This window comes from Sus scrofa, chromosome 1 (genome assembly GCF_000003025.6).
Source record: "Sus scrofa isolate TJ Tabasco breed Duroc chromosome 1, Sscrofa11.1, whole genome shotgun sequence".
Lineage (NCBI taxonomy): Eukaryota > Metazoa > Chordata > Mammalia > Artiodactyla > Suidae > Sus > Sus scrofa.
Genome location: NC_010443.5, coordinates 24,865,308 through 24,879,466, shown reverse-complemented (window position 1 = coordinate 24,879,466; position 14,159 = coordinate 24,865,308). Strand labels below are relative to the sequence as shown.

The following is a 14,159-nucleotide window of genomic DNA, read 5'->3' as shown; positions in this document are numbered from 1 at the left end:
TGGATACTAGTCTGGTTCGTTACTGCTGAGCCACAACTGGAACTCAGAAAAGTATTGTTATAGTTGGAAGAAACTCATATGGGGAAGGGTAGTCACCTGTTTGTAGATCAAATTAAATCTCTCTCCAATTTGGCAGGAGATTCTGTCTCAGTCATCTTGAGACTTTAGGGTCATCAGAAAGGCAAAATGATGTCTTAAAAATTTGGGAGAGAGCCTCATGGCTCCTCCTTGTTATCCATGCCCTATTAGTCCGTGCATGTGAATGGTTCTTCTGTCTCAATGCAGGTAGGCTATGATGGTGTTTGCCTGAGCTGGGAGCCTCACTTCCTAGGATCCAGTTTTCTAGAAGCTCCAGGAAGCCATTTCTATGGAAAGTTTGCTACCTTCAAAGTGCTGTCAGAAAGTGAGTCAAGTACCCTCACTACCAATGGAACCCTTACTCTGTTCCCTTCCTCGAGCAAAGTCCAGCTTCCTAGTGCTGCTTGCACATCTTTCCCATCAATGGCACTCACCTTTATCCTTCCCCCTCTACTACTCTCAGCTTAATTCCTTTAAGGAATTCGGGCTTTCTGAGTGCAGAAGTCAGGCAGGGGGCAGGGATGCTTTCAGACAACTTTTAAAACAAAAATCTTCCCTGAGGCCAGGAGCACAGAGGGCCTGACTCCCTTTTTGGAACAAGGGAGAGGTGAACAAAAAGCAGGGATAAAGAAAACCCAAATGAGTATCTCAATATCTTAACTGGCCTCACTGTAAGAGTAAAGATTCCTGGCAAGGAGATGCCAGATATGTTAACAGCTCACTTGCCATATCCAGTGGAAGTTAAGTTGTTAAAGAACATATATAAGCTCTTCATAAATGTATATTTGTACACATCTTATTCTGGGAAAAGTTCTTTCAGGGAGGACCTACCGGTGCAAACTTTATATTAAGAGTTTGGGAAGAATAAGGGTTGGTGGCACTGCAGAGGACTCCCCTGTAGGTTTGGAGTGAGTTGTGAGAGGCGACTGTGTACTCTAACTTCCTTGGAGAAGAGCTTCCTGGGATGAATGTTAAATCTGCGTTAGAACAAAGTACAGCTCTTAATTTGTCACTTGTTTGGTCACTGGGTCTATTGCTGGTAAATTCCTCTTGCCCAATATTATCAAGTGAGCTCGCTAACTTCTGGAGAAAGCTGCTCATAAAACTGATAAGAGCCCTCTCTTAAACCACCTAATTTGAACTTTATCCCAGGGACCTTGGGAAACTGGATCTGCATTTTTATAATCCAAGAGTTGAACATGGTCCTGCACAGTTGGGTAGCATTTGACCTTGAAATGTTCTAAAAGTCATGTTTGCCCCTTGTTGGCTTCGACGTTATCTGTGCATCAGTGCACACTTTATCATGGTAACACGTCAGGAATGTGCAGAATGGTTGAAGAGCTTGAATGCCAGGGAAGTTTCAAGTTTGCTGGGCTCTTGTAACTAGCTCCCTGGATTAGTTGCTGGAAAACTGTTACATTGCACATGTTGCAGGGAAAATGAATGGTTCATGACCAAATCACTTTCAAGGGCATTTCAAAGTGTGGGCTGAGGAGGCTCTGGTTAGCTTATACTTTCCTCTTTGAGTATATTCTCTCATTGCTACCAAGATATGCCATGGAAAATGCCTCTTTTCTTGTTTTGGTTTCTGGAAAGCTCTTACAATTTGTTTGCAAAGAAGTGCTTGGATTTGAATTTTAAAAATGGGCTATTATATATATGTAATGGTTAAGGGTATGACAGAATTTAGCTTGTCACTCACTAGCTGTGTGGACCTGAAGTTATTATCTTTGTCTCTCTGAACCTCATTTTTCTAATGTGTAGAATGTATAGAATAATTTACCTTTCCAGACAGTTGCACATTATATTAAAAGAGATAATGCATGCATACCATGCTCTTAATGTACTAAGAAGGAAAAAATCAATAGCTATTCTATGATATTATTTGCCCTGTTGCTCTGTCCAATGGGACTTCAGGGTTTTTGTTTGTTTGTTTGTTTTGTTTTGGTCTTTTTGTCTTTTTAGGGCTGTACCCATGGCATATGGAGGTTCCCAGGCTAGGGGTCCAATTGGAACTGTAGCTGACCGCCTATGCCACAGGCATAGCAACTCGGGATCCAAGCTGCCTCTGCAACCTACAGCATAGTTCACATTAACACCGGATCCTTAACCCACTGAGTGAAGCCAGGGATTGAACTCATGTCTTCATGGATGCTAGTCGGGTTCGCTAACTACTGAGCCACGATGGGAACTCCTCAGGGGTTTTTTTTTTTCAGTTGAAGTATAGTTGATGTGTAGTATTGCATAAGTTAAAGGTGTACAATATAGTGAATCATAAGTTTTTTGTTTTTTGCTAGGTGACATGATGCTACACATAGAAAATCTGAAACATGCTGCCAGAAAGCTACTAGAGTTCATCAATGAATTTGGTAAGTTTTTAAACATTTTTAAATTTTGTTTATTGAAATATAGTTCTTTTTATAATGCTATACTAGTTTCAGTAGTACAGCAAAGTGAGTTAGTTATACATACACATATGTATCTGTTTTCATGCTCTTTTCCTTTATAGGTTATTATAAAATATTGAGTATAGTTCCTTGTGCTGTACAGTAGGTCTTTGTGGGTTATGTCAGGTTCCTCTGCTCTGTGCTATTGCTCCCTCAGTCCTTGCCTACACACAACAAAGATCTGGAGGTGCAGGCTGAGAAGCACTGGGAGGCACTGGGGTAGAGCCCCAGTGGTCATGCCATGCAGGAATAGAGGCAGAAGCCATCAGCTCAGAATGGGAGCAGTTCTGGGTCGAAGAGAGTTTCCCATGCAACCTGGGCTTTTTCAATGAGCCTTTCTGGTCTTTCGTCCCAAGGGAGAACCACTCCTGCAGGTTGCCTCTGAGGTCCGCAATCTTGTTTGCAGTAAAGAATCAGGTAGCAGTGTACAGCAAGTTTTATTTATGCCCTCAGAGAGAGTGGGCCGCCCTGGGGTAGGGACTGGCCCTGGCTGAAACTGGGCCCCTCCTTATATTACTATGTGGGGACCTCTATTCTCTTACTCCAGGCCCACTAATTTCCTGTTCTAACCCCCCTGCACAATGTGTTGATTTGATCTCCATATGGGGGTGTGAGTTCTGATCCTCTGATTGGTTCTAGGCGAAGATGCCTCATTTGTGTGGGAAAAAGGTTATAGGGAGGTGCTCTGAGGAGCATTCCTCTGGTACCTGCATATGTCTTTATTGTTTGAGTGTGTGCCTCCTGTTTTTGGTAATTGATAAATGGCCTATTTTGACTCACCCGGGTCCGAGTCCCTATCCTATCCCACCTAACAGTTATTTCATATATAGTAGTGTGTATATGTTAATCTCAAACTCCTAATTTATCCCTCCCCCCATACTTGGTAACCATAAATTTGTTTTCTTTGTAGTTCTATTTCTGTTTTGTGTATAAGTTCATTTGTATCATTTTTTCCCCTTAGATATCACAGATAAGCAACATCATATGATATTTGTCTTTGGCTTACTTCACTTAATATGATAATCTCTAGGTTCATCCATGGTGCTGCAAATGACATTATTTCATTCTTTTTTTATGGCTGAGTGATAATTCCATTGTATATGTGTACCACATCTTTATCCACTCCTCTTCCAATGGACATTTAGGTTGCTTCCATGTCTTGGCTATTGTAAATATTGCTGCTATGAACATTGAGGTACAGGTATCTTTTCTAATTATGGTTTTATTGGGAGGGGGACTGCAGAATCATACAGTAGTTCTATTTTTAGTTTTTTTCAGGAACTTCCATATTGTTCTCCATAGCAGTTGTACCATGAATTCAGTGTTTTAAAGATAATACTCCATTTACAGTTATTATAAAATATTGGCTATATTCCCCCTGTTGTGCAATATATCCTTGTAGCTTATTTTATACATATTAGTTTGTACCTCTTAATCCCTTGTCCCTATATTGCCTCTGTCTCCTTTTTCCCCACTAGTAACCGATAGCTTTTTCTCCATATCTGTGAATCTGCTTCTTTTTAGATATATTCACTATTTTTTTGGTATTTTTTAGAGTCCACATATAAGTGGACCTACTGTATGAATAGTATATACTTACTGAATGTAGAACTCATAGCTCATCTGGCTTTACATTTCTCATATCAAAAAGAATGCTGAAAACATAGCAGGTAGTCAGTAAATACTTGTTAACTCCTGCTTTCTTTGGAATTACCTAGCTGTCAGCTTAGTTACATTGACTACTTCTTATTTGAAGACCTCCCATTCCTATTTTTGATGGGAATGTCATAAAATGTAAAATAATATTATAAGTATTTTTTTTTCGTCTCTTCATCTGGTAGCTTGTTTTAAAAATTTGATTCTATGTATCATAAGAACTTTTGACAGTAGTCACTAAAAAGAAAGGTATTCAAATGCATGCAGGCATGGAGTTCTTCGGCGTTCTTTGTGCCTTCCAGTTAAGATGAATACTGTGTGTATCTTAATAATTTGCCTGAGGGACAATATGCACTTCTAGGCTATCTCTGTCTTTGCAGCCTCATCGTTATCAATAAAATTCTGCCTAAAATTGCGCTGTGCATCTACACAGTCTACATTTTGGTAGCAATATTCGTGGTATAGAGAGGAAGCAAAAAAGGGGGTTAAGGAGAGAGTAACCTCCAGGGTACAAGATCTGTAGCAGCTCTGTGGTCACCACAAAGCATGTGTTTGTTTTTGTCATCACTCTAACTCCATAGGAAAGACAGTATGAGAATCTAAGTGCAATTTTAAACTGTTTGGAGGAACAAAAAAGCCTCCTTAATTAAATAGGTGCTTATGACTGGTTATTTTTTCAAGTTCCCTGAGTTTCTTACTGTATTAGGAGAAATGGCAGAGACTCTCAGTCTTGAAGAGGTGGGCAATGTGTGACATAGTTTATTCTATGAAATTGAACTAAGTGTGCATAGATAAAATTGCCAGTGAAGAAGATCTAGTTTTTAATGGGTTAACATTGAAAAGAAAAGGAAAGGGGATGGATACTGGGATTTGTTTGCTTATTTTTAAAATAACTTTTTATTTTAGAATAGATTTAGATTTATAGAAAAATTAACTCTGCACCCACTTTTCCCCATTATTAACATCTTACATTAGTGTGTACGTTTGTCATAGTTAATGAACCAGTACTGACGTATTATTGTTAACAAAAGTTCATACTTTACTCAGATATCCTTAGATTTTACCTAATTTCTGCTTTCTATTCCAGGATCCCATTCAAGCTATTAAATTGATACTAGGATTTTTAAAGAGTCAGTTTAGTACCAGATGCATTCATGTCATTATTGCATTTATGTTTCACACATAGCATTTAGGTAGGCATTGCACTTGATCCTTGAACAACACTACTTTGAACTGCACAAGTACACTTATGGGTGGATTTTTTTAAAGAGTAAATGCTCTTTAAAGATCTAAATATGAGACCCAATACTATAAAACTCTTAGAGGAAAACACAGGCTGAGCACTCTCTGACATAAACCACAGCAATATGTTCTCAGATTCACCTCCTGGAGTAAAGACAATAAAAACAAAAATAAATGAATGGGACCTAATTAAACTTAAAAATTTCTGCACAGCAACGGAAACCCTAAACAAAACAAAAAGACAACCCACAGAATGGGAGAAAATCTTTGCAAATGATGTGACTGACAAGAGATTAATCTCCAAAATTAATGAATACCTTCTGCAGCTCAATACCAAAAAAACAAACAGCCCCATCAAAAAATAGGCAGAAGTACTAAACAGACAATTCTCCTAAGAAGATATATAGATGGCCAAAAAACACATGAAAAGATGTTCAACATCACTAATTATTAGAGAAATGCAAGTCAAAACTACTACGAAGTACCACCTTACATGAGCCAGAATGGCCATCATGAAAAAAGTCTACAAAAAATAAATGCTAAAGAGGATGTGGAGAAAGGGGAACCATGTTAGACTGTTGGTGAGAATGTAGATTGGTGCAGCCACTATGGAAAACAGTTTGGATTCCTCAGAAAACTAAACATAGAACTACCATTTGATCCAGCAATCCCACTCCTGGGCATCTATCCAGAGAAAACCATGACTCAAAAAGATACATGTACTCCAGTGTTCATTGCAGCACTGTATAGAATAGCCAAGACATGGAAACAACCTAAGTGTCCATCAACAGAGGAGTGGTTAAAGAAGATATACACAATGGAATATTACTCAGCCATAAAAAGGAAAGAAATAACGGCATTTGCAGCAACATGAATGGGCCTAGAGACGAAAATAAAATCTCTCATTACTTATAGCCATTACTAATTAAATTGCTCAACGAAATATTTTGGGAAAAAAAAGAGTAGCTACTCTGCACCATCCCCATTTGGTTGAATCTGTGCATGTGTGTGTGAAAGAACTCTGTATACAGAGAAACGAAGGATATGAGGGAGGGCAGACTATTAGTTGTACTAAAATTTTCTACTCTGAAGAAGGTCAAGTCCCCTAACCCTATAAGTTGTTCAAGGGTCAACTGTATTTTCTTATTTTAAGGATGAGACAACTGATATTAAAGAGTGTAATTGACTTTCTCAGAGTAACTAAGGAAGTAGTAATAAAACACTGATTCAGACCCAAGCCTTCTGGCCACAGTTCCTCTTTTTCCTTCTCGTATCTTGCTATCTTTCTGACTTGCAATACAGTAATCACATTTATATTTGAAAAATGTATTGTGCATATAGTGTTGCCTCTACGTTTTGGAAAGTAGTTATAAAAGAACTCCCTTACTTGCACTAAAAAAAAAAGTAGAATTGTTCGTATGAAATTTCATCTGATTTCCCAAAACCAGAGAGACTTATTTAAGCCACAGAAGTCTAAGTTAAAGATGTCAAAGTATAATTGTTCTTTGAATGATAGATGACTTATTGCTATAATGTATTTAATAATGCCTTATTTCCTTCTTGAAGGTTCTATGTCACAGAAGATGCGTTTTGATTTTTATTTTACTCAGAGGTGATATAAAAGAATGTGGGCAAGGTTTTGGGTTGAGTCATAATATTGTAGGTTTTCTATTTTTTTTAAAAACTAATAAGGTTAGTCACAAACAGTTCACATCAGAAACAAAACACGTGATCAGTGGAAAGTGAATTCATGGGGCTGTTCACAATTTTTAGTTATTTACATCATACTTCATTGCATTTCAGTTATACAAGATCCCTGTTCTAAAGGGTCAGCTCCTCTCAGATGCCCAATGTTATTCACAATGTGGTTGATAGGAAAATTGAGCCTTTAAAAATTCTGAATGTGCTGGAAAAAAAAGGTGGCAAGAAGATAAATTTTTAGCCATTATTTTAAGCAACACTTGTATTCTCTCATAAGTATTTTACCTACTTAACAATAATCTTGAAAATAATTTTAAAAATAGTTCTATTGGAGCCAAAGTTTTCAGTAACAGATTAGTGCTACCAGATAGCAATTTCCTGTGTTGACTTAAAACATAAATGGGTGGTTATTCCTAACAGATATTTCTCCTTCACATAAAACAAGGAAGTTTACCAAAAAAGAAAAAAAAATTACTGACTGTTCTTGGTAAGTAGATTTTAATTTGTATCTACACTGTGTTCTTCTCACTTCATTAGACTCAGAATTTGTGACTGAACAGCACTGTCTGGGCAGTCTGCTGCCTAGTTGGAGATGTCAGAAGCAATTACTTTCACAGATTTAAGATTTTATTATCACACATATCCTGTCTTTAGCTATCTGAGTGGACAGCCCAATCAAGGACGATATGTATTTCATCATCTCTTTTTTGTTGTTGTGTGATTTTAATAACAGCTCCAGTAGCATCCCACATTGCACAACAAGAATGTAACAGCTGGATGAATGGTTAAATGGAGCCATCCAAGTTAGAAGATTTACTTCTTTTCTTCTAATTTCAAATTCTCTCTGCAGAGTAAATGAGCTCTATTAGACTTAGTGGTAAAGAATTTCCGAAAAGCGATACTTCAGTTTCAGCTATGTTGAAAATACTCCAAAAAAAGTATCTATGAGTCGGTTGAGAAATAACAACTTCACTTGGTAATAAAAAGTTCTCATGTCTTCGTATTTTTGGAAGAGGCCTGAGTTAATCTGCTTCTTACAGGTTTATAAGGAAAGCGGTATAAACTTTCTTAAAAAAAAAAAAAAAAAAAAAAGGATAAACTGAGAAAACATTATAGACCCTAGCCTGACCTTTCTCATTCCATCGAGAGACCAAGTCTTGTGGAATTTCTTCTTTGACATTTCACAATTTTCTCTCTACCTCCACTCCTAGTCTCTGTTTTCTCTTTCCTCAACTATTACGATGGAATTCTAATTGTTTTGCCTAATTCTTTCACACAGTCACCACAAAGCTTTTAAAAAAATGCAAATTTGATCAGAGTTTGCCCCAATTAAAAACCTTTCAGAGGCTTCTTATTGCTCTCAGGCAAAAGTACCATTTCCCTGGCAAAGAAGGTCCACCATGATGTCACTTCTGTAGTCTCGTCTCTTGTCTGGTGGCACACAGACTCATGTGGCATCAAACATTTCACACTAACTTCCACTGAATCTTCTTTCTCCACCAAGAGATTTTCTGGCCTTACTCTCTTAAAGATTAAATAAGAAAGTCTATTTTAGGACTCAGTGTAATGTCAAACGCTCTCTGAAGATTCTTTGGATCCCACAGAAAGGCAGAACCACTCTCTACTTTGTCTCCTCTTGCACACTTCTTTTCTGCACCCTATGATACTAATAAGGTAAAAATTGTTTACAGATCTGTAGACCTTCCACAGATTTAACTCTTCATATTTACCACGTAAATTGGATATCTTTTATTTCTGTGCACACTGAGATTTGAAGATCACTGCCAGTCTTGGAGATCAATCCATGTCTGTATTGCTTTTATTGTGGCTCATCACAAACTTGGTTTGGGCAATAGTGCTCAAACTTAATGAACGGAAGAATTGCTGGGGTGTTAGATAATGTTAAGATTCCTGGAACCCAAAAGTAAATAAAATTCCTGATCCAAAAGTAGAAGAGAGATCCAGAAGTCTGCCATTTCTATGGGCACCATGCATGATTTTGATACAGGTACATGAGGATCAAACTTTGAGGAAACTGACTCTTCTAGGTATCTGTTGCATAATTATCTATCTTTAGTGGCATAAACAACTTAGAGTCATAAAATACAACTGTTTTATTATGCCCATGGATTCTGAAGCTCAAGAATTTGTATAAGACAAAGAAGGAATGACTTGGTCTGCTCATGCTCCCTGGGAACTCACTGAAGAAGCCTCAGGTGTCCAGGGATGACTTGAATGGCTGAGGGCTGAGGACTGGGAAGAGATAGGTTGCAGGTTCTCTTGCATTGTGGTTTTCTCACTCACATGCCTGGCTCCTGGGCCCCTGCAACTCAAAGGTTGGGTTTGAGACTTAATAAGAGTGCCTATGTATGGCTTGGACTTCTCACAGCAAAACAGCTAGGTTCTGAGAGGGAGACTTCAAGAGAACAACCATTCCAAGAGAACTAGGCAGAAGCTGCACGGCCTTTTATGACCCAGCTTCACTTTCCCAGGCATTCACAAGTCCATCCAGATTCAAGGTGTGAAGGCATAGACCCTACCTCTCAATGGAAGAAGTGTAAAAAAAAAAAAAAAAAAAAAAAAATGGAGGTCATGTTTTAAAATTGCTACAGTGATTTGAACTTTGATTTTTGTATCTATTCTCTACTGGGTCTGTAAGCTATTTGAGGATAAAGATAGTACCGTATTTTGTTTTGAGCCCTCAAGACTTCAGACAAGCCTTAGTACTTAATATAAACCCAGGTAAATACTTGTTGCTTTTAACTTATCTAAAGGTCAACAACTATAACCCTTCGAGTACTGGGTATTATGGAGTATTGATCTAGGGATGCTTTTTCCAGCAAGAAATTCTTTGTATAAGACCAGGGACTGGCCTCATAAAAGTTGACTGATTTTTTTTTTTTCATTGCTTACTTGAATTCTAGTTCCACCATTTCATGACTGTGAGATCTTGGGCAATTTATTTAAGCTCTCCATACTTTTTTTTTGTTATTCATCTCTGATGTGGAGAATGCAATCAGAAATTTGGTTTAAGGATTGAATGAAATAAAGTTCTTTGATAATGAGATGTAATGGGATTGAACGTAAAAGCCCTCTCCTTATAAAAGATACTACTCTTCTTACAATAGTTATTGATGATTAGGGTTACTCAACCAACTCTAAATCTGGATAAACTGTGAAATTATTGCAAAACAACCTCAAGCTTTATTTGTATATATAGGTTTGCACACGTGTTTATATATAATGGTTTTATAAAAGTACACTATTTAGTAAAGTATAATATATATTTAGCAAAATACACAAATCATAAGTGAGCAACTCAGTGAATTTTTATAGTGAACGTACCTGCATTCCAGAAGGTTCTCTCATCCTCCTACTAGTCATAGTTCATCAAGGGTATCTACTCTTCTGACTTCTACCAGCACGTATTTTTTTAGCTTGTTTTTGAATTTTATATACATGGAATCATATACTATACACTCTTTTCGTGCCTGTGGTGTTTTTGTGTTTTTATTGTTCAATATTAACATTCTTAAGATTCACCCATGTTGGTTCATACAACAGTATTTAATTGTTGTGTGGTATTATTTATACATTTTACTTTTTATTGATATTTGGATTGTTGCTAGTTTTTGGTTGCTATGAATAATGCAGTTAGGAACATTCTTGTACTTATTTTTTGACATACATATGTATTCACTTGTTGGGTATACATGTAGGAAAGAAATTACTAAGTCATAAAGTAAAACATTTTCTGCTGAATAAGTCATAGAGTAAGACAGTTTTCTGTTTTTTCTTTGTTCTGAAGGAATAAACACACACACTCTCTATATATAGATAATCTGAATGTATGTATATGTATATATCTGAAAAAGAATCACTAGTTGAATATGTGTATTACAAATATCTTTCCCCTCTCTGTGGCTTGCCTTTTTATTAAAATCTAGTAATCATTTTTGATGAATATAAGTTCTTAATTATAATTCCATTTTTTAGTCTTTTCCTTTATAGGTATGGGAAATCTTTGTCTAGTCTAAGATTATAAAAATATTTTATGCTTTCTTCTAAAAGGCCAGTGTTTTTTGCCTGAAAAGGTGAAATTTAGGTACATAATCTCCTGGAATTAATTTTTGTCTATAGACTATTATAGCATTTATTACTTTTGTCTCATATGAATAAATACGTAGCCCAGCATCAGTTTTTGAAAAAGATTATCTGTTCTCCACATTCTATCTCAGCATGTCTAGTTTTAGACTCTTTATTCTTATTAATGGGTCTAATACCTATCTTTGTCCCACTATCATACTGTTTTTTGTCTTAGTTACAAGAGCTTTGGAATAAGTTACGATATCTAGTGGCTTAAATTCTCATAGTTTTTTTTTTTTTTTTTTTAAGATTGTCTTGGTTCTTCTTGGCTCTGTAGTTTTACGTAAATTTTATAATTGGCTTGTTGATTTCCACACACAAAAAATTTCTACTGGGATTTTGGTTGAATTTCTTTTTTTTTTTTTTATCTTTTTGCCTTTTCATGGGCCACTCCCACGGGCATATGGAGGTTCCCAGGCTAGGGGTCTAACTGGAGCTGTAGCCACCAGCCTACGCTAGAGCCACAGCAACACCAGATCCGAGCTGCGTCTGCAACCTACACCACAGCTCACGGCAACACTGGATCCTTAACTCACTGAGCAAGGCCAGGGATCGAACCCACAACCTCATGGTTCCTAGTCGGATTCGTTAGCCACTGCACCACGATGGGAACTCCGAATTTTTCTTAAATGTATAACTTAACTTGGGGAAAACTGACATTGTTACAATATTGAATGGTATCCCAAGCATGGTATATCCCTTCATTTATTTAAGACTTTTTACTTTCCCTCAGTAATGTTTTATACTTTTAATGTAAACTTTCACATATTTCAATAGGTTAATTTCTAAGCATTTAGTGTTTTAATGCTATTTTAAATAGTATCAATTTCAAAATTCATTTCATTACTATTTCGTGAATATTATTTGTATATTTCATATATATTATTTGTGTACACAAATAGTATTTGTGTGTGTTTTTAACATTTGGTAACGTTGCTAAATTCACACAGCAATTTTAATAGTTTACAATAGATTTTTTTTTCTAAACACACAATCATATCATCATGAATAGTAGTAGTTTTATTTCTTTCTTTTCCACCTTTATATTTTGTTTTTCTCACCACATCACTTTGGTTAAGAACCACAGTAACATAATTTATAGAAGTTGGTAGTAGGCGTCTTTATTTTTATACCTAAATGGAAAAAGTAAAGCTTTCAATATCTAGCTAACTGTAATTTTTTTGGAGGAGGAGATTTAGCGATATATTTTATCAGGTTAAGAGATTTTTTTTTTCTTCCTGATTTGCTAACATTTTTGCCATGAACATGTTGAATTTTGTCAGTGGAATTGTATCAGTTGAGATGGTCATATTTTTTTCTTCTTTAGTTTGTTAATGTGTGAACAACACTTATTTTTGAGTATTAAAAAATGCCTTCTGGAATAAAAGGCCTCTAATTAATAATTCTTTTTATATAGAGTTGGATTTGTTTTTGCTAATATTTTGTTCAGGACTTTTACACACCCACATTCATGAGGGAAATTGGCCTATAATTTTCTTTCCTTTAAATGTCTTTGCCAGGTGTTGATGTCAAGGTCATGCCAGTCTAATAAAACAAGTTGGGAAATGTTCTCCTTTTTCTGTTCTCTTCATGAGTTTGTGTAATATTTTTTTTTCCTTAAATGTTGAAACTAATTCTTTGCGGGAAGGCTTTTTTATTGCAATTTATTTTATTTTATGGGATACTTAGATTTTCTCTTTTTTTCTGTATCAGCTTTAATAAATTGTCTTTCCTAAAGGATTTTTTCATTTTACCTGATTATTCAAATGTATTTGTGTTAAGGTGTATAGCGATCTTTCCTTCTGCAATTTGGTAATTTTCATCATCTCTTTTTTTGTTTGTTCAGTATACTAAGTTTATCTTTTAAAAAAAGCAACTTTTAGTTTTATTGATTTTCTCTATTATATATTTGTTTCCTATTTTATTAATTTGTGTTCTTATCTGTATTATTTATTTGCTTGTACTTTTCTGCTTTTTTTTTTAGTTCTTAAATTGAATCACTGATAATTTTGCCCTTCTTCTTTTCCAGTGTATTCATTTATTTTTATTTTATTTATTTTTTAATTTATTTTTTAATTTTTTGCTTTTTAAGGCCGCACTGGTGGCACATGGAAGTTCCTAGGCTAGGAGTCAAATTGGAGCTATAGCTGCCTGCCTACGCCACAGCCATAGCAACGTGGGATCCAAGCTGTGGCTGCATCCTACACCACAGTTCACGGCAATGCCACATCATTAACCCACTGAGCAAGGCCAGGGATCAAACCTGCATCCTCATGGATCCTAGTTGGCTTCGTTAACCACTGAGCCATGAAGGGAATGCCGTATTTTAAATTAAAAAAAATTTTTTTTTTTGCTTTTTAGGGCAACAGGCACAGCATATGGAAGTCCCCAGGCTAGAGGTCGAATGGGAGCTACCACACACTTTCTTTTTTACTGCAACCTGCATATTATAAATTAGTAATTTTTCTGCTTAATAGAAAATATGAGATCATTAAATCATTTTCATGCCCTTTACTTCTTCCTACCTTTGTGTTATTTTTTCAAGCATATAGCTATATGTTTCAAAGCATTAATACTGTTTTATACAACCAATATTTATTTATTCTTACCCATTTATATTTATTTTTTTCATTGGTCTTCATTTCAGCCTTTATTTTCTTACCTCTGAGCTTATTTTTCTTTTGCTAAGAAAATATTCTTTTGTATAGGTCTCCTCAAGATGAATTTTCTTAGATTTTTTTTTTTTTTTTTTTTGATCTAAAACCTTCATTTTTGCTGGTATGGAATTCTAGGTTGACACTTTCTTCTTTCAACATTGTAAAGTTGTAAATTCTTCTTTTCTTCCTCAGATTCACCTAATTTCTGTTGAAAAGTCAACTGTCAGTTTTG

The 14,159-nt window shown here is 35.9% G+C and overlaps 1 long non-coding RNA gene across 1 annotated transcript in view; it reads left to right on the top strand.

The window, feature by feature from the left end:
* The window catches only part of LOC110259987, a 245,797-nt gene continuing 231,916 nt past the window's right edge, over positions 279-14,159 (top strand). Inside the window, exons 1-2 of the long non-coding RNA XR_002342542.1 lie at positions 279-403; positions 2,376-2,447. This is a non-coding gene — a long non-coding RNA (uncharacterized LOC110259987). The remainder of the gene's footprint in view (positions 404-2,375; positions 2,448-14,159) is intronic.